This window comes from Coregonus clupeaformis, unplaced genomic scaffold (assembly GCF_020615455.1).
Source record: "Coregonus clupeaformis isolate EN_2021a unplaced genomic scaffold, ASM2061545v1 scaf0292, whole genome shotgun sequence".
Classification (NCBI taxonomy): Eukaryota; Metazoa; Chordata; class Actinopteri; order Salmoniformes; family Salmonidae; genus Coregonus; species Coregonus clupeaformis.
The window spans coordinates 162,501-167,500 of record NW_025533747.1 but is presented as its reverse complement, the minus strand read 5'-3'; the positions used below and the strand labels follow the sequence as shown (position 1 = coordinate 167,500).

The 5,000-nt window shown below is 46.6% G+C and overlaps 1 long non-coding RNA gene across 1 annotated transcript in view; it reads right to left on the bottom strand.

Annotated features, from left to right (window-relative positions):
- The window catches only part of LOC121562146, a 21,556-nt gene extending 19,920 nt beyond the window's left edge, over positions 1-1,636 (bottom strand). Inside the window, exon 1 of the long non-coding RNA XR_005999418.2 lies at positions 1,524-1,636. This is a non-coding gene — a long non-coding RNA (uncharacterized LOC121562146). The remainder of the gene's footprint in view (positions 1-1,523) is intronic.
- Positions 1,637-5,000: the final 3,364 nt, after the last annotated feature.

The following is a 5,000-nucleotide window of genomic DNA, read 5'->3' as shown; positions in this document are numbered from 1 at the left end:
TTCTGTTGAATACCTTCTTTGGTTGGTGATATAAGTACCAAGTCATCAGCATATAGCAGGTATTTTACCTCTGTGTCAAATAATGTGAGTCCTGGGGCTGGAGAATGGTCTAACATGTCTGCTAATTCATTGATATAAATGTTGAAAAGATTTGGACTCAAACTGCAGCCTTGTCTCACACCTCGACGTTGTGAAAATAATTATGTTCTTTGGTTTTTGATTTTTATTGCACACTTGTTTTCTGTGTACATACATTTTATTAAGTCATACACCTTACCACCAAGCCCACTTTGGAGAATTTAGTAGAATAGCCCTTCATGCCAAATAGAATCAAATGCTTTTTTAAAGTCAATAAAGCAAGCAAAGATTTTGCCCTCTTTTTTTTTTGGTGGACGTGTTTATTAATTAGTGTGTGTAAGGTGTATATATGGTCAGTAGTGCGATGGTTAGGGAGAAAGCCAATTTGACATTTACTTATTACATTTTTCTCTTGAAGAAAGGTTTGAATTCTTGAATTCAAAATGCTACAGAAAACCTTTCCCAAGTTGCTGTTTACGCAAATTCCCCTGTAATTATTGGGGTCTGATTTATCTCCACTTTTGTGGGTAGGGGAGATGAGCCCCTGGTTCAAGACATCAGGGAAGCAGCCAGAATATAAAACTATGTTGAACAACTTAAGCACAGCATTTTCCAACTCAGGTGTGCTGTTTTTCAGCATTTCATTTCTGATGTTATGTAGACCACAAGCCTTATTTGATTTGATAGATTTTAGCTTTTCATTTAGTTCTTGTTGGGTTATTGGGTAATCTAATGGATTTTGGTTGTTTTTAATGACCGATTCAAGGATGTTCAATTTTTCTTGAATTTCTAATTGGTTCTGTTGTAAGTCTTTTTGTGGGATGTTTTTGTATAGATTATCAAAATAAGTTTTCCAAATTCCTTCATCTTTTATGGCTAATTCTTGTGGCTTTGTCATGCTTAAATTGTTCCACATGTCCCAGAACTGATTTTGGTCAATTGCACTTTCAATTTCATCAAGTGTCTTGTTGGTATAATTCAATTTCTTGCGTTTTAGTGTATGTTTATACTGTTTCAGAGTTTCAAAGAATTCAGCGTTGCTCTGGGTTGTTTTGCTGCTTATGTTTTTCATTTGACATTTGTCTTAGGTGTTTTCTAATTGTTTTACATTCGTTATCAAACCATTTTTCAGAAACATTCTGTTTTTTGTTTCTGATGTTGCATTTCTTCTCTCTCTCTCTCTCTCTCTCTCTCTCTCTCTCTCTCTCTCTCTCTCTCTCTCTCTCTCTCTCTCTCTCTCTCTCTCTCTCCCTCTCTCTCTCTCTCTCTCTCTCTATAGGTTTATACCTATAGCGTCCCATTAATAACAGATGGGGCAGATGTAGCAGCTTTCAATTGCATAGGTAGGCCTAGGACTACGACGTCTTTGAAAATGGAAGAAAACATTTATATGCAATTTGAACAAGCAATCAATGACCATGTAATTCACAGAAGCTGCTCCTTACCTGAGAATACCAGAGACGGTGTGTCAGCTAGGGACCTGCGGTTTGTAGACTACAAAAATGAGAAAGTATGCACAAATAACTTCTCCTGGCGTTGTGAGAACTAAAGATGAACAACTCCTTGGCAGAGAGGTTTTATATAATGAGTGAAAAGGAGACTTGGAATTTGGCAAGTGGGGTTTTAACTTGCAGGACTCGTTTTGTCAATGCATCAATCACGCCTGTCAAAAAAAGTTGATCCACCTACAAGACCCGCAAAACGGCTAACCAAAATCAAAAACTGACTCTTAGGCTACCTTAACCCTGACCTTAACTAAGCCCCCACCCAGTGTTACGATGTTTGTTCAAACCCAGCTGAAAAAAACAAATACAGTGTGAGGGATCAATCCTAAATCACATTGATTTTATAAAGCCCTTTTCGCATCAGCAGATGTCACAAAGTGCTATACAGAAACCCAGCCTAAAACCCCAAACAGCAAGCAATGCAGATGTAGAAGCACGGTGGCTAAGAAAAACTCCCTAGAAAGGCAGGAACCTAGGAAGAAACCTAGAGAGGAACCAGGCTCTGAGGGGTGGCCAGTCCTCTACTGGCTGTACTGGGTAGAGAGGAACCAGGCTCTGAGGGGTGGCCAGTCCTCTACTGGCTGTACTGGGTAGAGAGGAACCAGGCTCTGAGGGGTGGCCAGTCCTCTACTGGCTGTACTGGGTAGAGAGGAACCAGGCTCTGAGGGGTGACCGGTCCTCTACTGGCTGTACTGGGTAGAGAGGAACCAGGCTCTGAGGGGTGGCCAGTCCTCTAGTGGCTGTACTGGGTAGACCAGAGGAACCAGGCTCTGAGGGGTGACCAGTCCTCTTCTGGCTGTACTGGGTAGAGAGGAACCAGGCTCTGAGGGGTGGCCAGTCCTCTACTGGCTGTACTGGGTAGAGAGGAACCAGGCTCTGAGGGGTGGCCAGTCCTCTACTGGCTGTACTGGGTAGAGAGGAACCAGGCTCTGAGGGGTGGCCAGTCCTCTATTGGCTGTACTGGGTAGAGAGGAACCAGGCTCTGAGGGGTGACCAGTCCTCTTCTGGCTGTACTGGGTAGAGAGGAACCAGGCTCTGAGGGGTGGCCAGTCCTCTACTGGCTGTACTGGGTAGAGAGGAACCAGGCTCTGAGGGGTGGCCAGTCCTCTAGTGGCTGTACTGGGTAGACCAGAGGAACCAGGCTCTGAGGGGTGACCAGTCCTCTTCTGGCTGTACTGGGTAGAGAGGAACCAGGCTGTGAGGGGTGGCCAGTTCTCTTCTGGCTGTACTGGGTAGAGAGGAACCAGGCACTGAGGGGTGGCCAGTCCTCTACTGGCTGTACTGGGTAGAGAGGAACCAGGCTCTGAGGGGTGGCCAGTCCTCTACTGGCTGTACCAGATAGAGATTTAAGAGTAGGCTACATGTGGCCATTAAGGTCCAGTGAACAGGTCAGGGTTCAATAGCCACAGGTAGAACAGCAGGTAGAAACTGGATCAGCAGCATGATCAGGTGAGAGACGTGTGGTCGCCCCAGGAGGGGAGAACCAAACCAGTTGGACAGGTTGGGAGCATACCTAAGAACACACAGTACCGCAGATCAGACCGACTGAGCTTAGCTCCCTGGCTCTGCAACATAGATACTGGGGACTGAAACTGGGTTCAGGGCCCCTGTCTAAAGTTAGCCCCCGGACAGGACCAACCAGGCAGGATGTAACCCCACCCACTTTGCCAAAGCACAGCCCCCAACACCACCAGAGGGATATCAACAGACCACTAACTTACTACCCTGAGACAAGGCTGAGTACAGCCCACCAACCTACTACCCTGAGACAAGGCTGAGTACAGCCCACCAACCTACTACCCTGAGACAAGGCTGAGTACAGCCCACCAACCTACTACCCTGAGACAAGGCTGAGTACAGCCCACCAACCTACTACCCTGAGACAAGGCTGAGTACAGCCCACCAACCTACTACCCTGAGACAAGGCTGAGTACAGCCCACCAACCTACTACCCTGAGACAAGGCTGAGTACAGCCCACCAACCTACTACCCTGAGACAAGGCTGAGTACAGCCCACCAACCTACTACCCTGAGACAAGGCTGAGTACAGCCCACCAACCTACTACCCTGAGACAAGGCTGAGTACAGCCCACCGACCTACTACCCTGAGACAAGGCTGAGTACAGCCCACCAACCTACTACCCTGAGACAAGGCTGAGTACAGCCCACCGACCTACTACCCTGAGACAAGGCTGAGTACAGCCCACCAACCTACTACCCTGAGACAAGGCTGAGTACAGCCCACCAACCTACTACCCTGAGACAAGGCTGAGTACAGCCCACGGAGATCTGACAGTGTAGGGGGGATTAAAAACAGAAAGGTTGTGTGTGTGCTTGCACCCGTGCCTGTCTGACCGGTGTGCACCCCTCTTTCCACGGTTATGGTTAGGGCTGGTGACCGTATTATCGCCACACTAGCGGTGATGAGTCATGACCACCGTCACGTTCCATATCAGGGTCATCTCCTCTTATCCACTGTGGAAATGCATTGGTAGAACCCAACTACCTAACTACCGTCTGGTCCTAATGGCCTGGTCCTTGGTAGAACCCAACTACCTAACTACCGTCTGGTCCTAATGGCCTGGTCCTTGGTAGAACCCAACTCACTAACTACCGTCTGGTCCTAATGGCCTGGTCCTTGGTAGAACCCAACTCACTAACTACCGTCTGGTCCTAATGGCCTGGTCCTTGGTAGAACCCAACTCACTAACTACCGTCTGGTCCTAATGGCCTGGTCCTTGGTAGAACCCAACTCCCTAACTACCGTCTGGTCCTAATGGCCTGGTCCTTGGTAGAACCCAACTCCCTAACTACCGTCTGGTCCTAATGGCCTGGTCCTTGGTAGAACCCAACTCACTAACTACCGTCTGGTCCTAATGGCCTGGTCCAATGGTGCTATCCAATTCTTGACACCAATGTAGTGAATTACAGGGGTTCCCTGACTGGGACTCAAACCCTAGTGCCTGTGACTGTCATTCGAAAACCATTATAGCAAAAGGCTAAAATCTCCTGGTGAGGTCGCTAGGTGTTATTCTGAGGTTATTTAGTTTAAAAAAATTACGCTCACAATGCTGTCAATTACAATGATGATAATCCCACTGAATATGATGAAAAAATAATTGTTTTTAAAACATCAACATAGAACTCTAGTCTCTAGTCCTAATTTATAATGAATCCAAAATATAAACAGCAACATGCAACAATTTCAAAGATTTTACTGAGTTACAGTTCATATAAGGAAATCAGTCAATTGAAATAAATTCATTAGGACCTAATCTATGGATTTCACATGACTGGGCAGGGGCAGAGCCATGGGTGGGCCTGGGAGGGCATAGGCCCACCCACTGAGGAGCCAGACCCAGCCAATCAGAATGAGTTTTCCCCACAAAAGGGCTATATTACAGACAGAAATAGTAC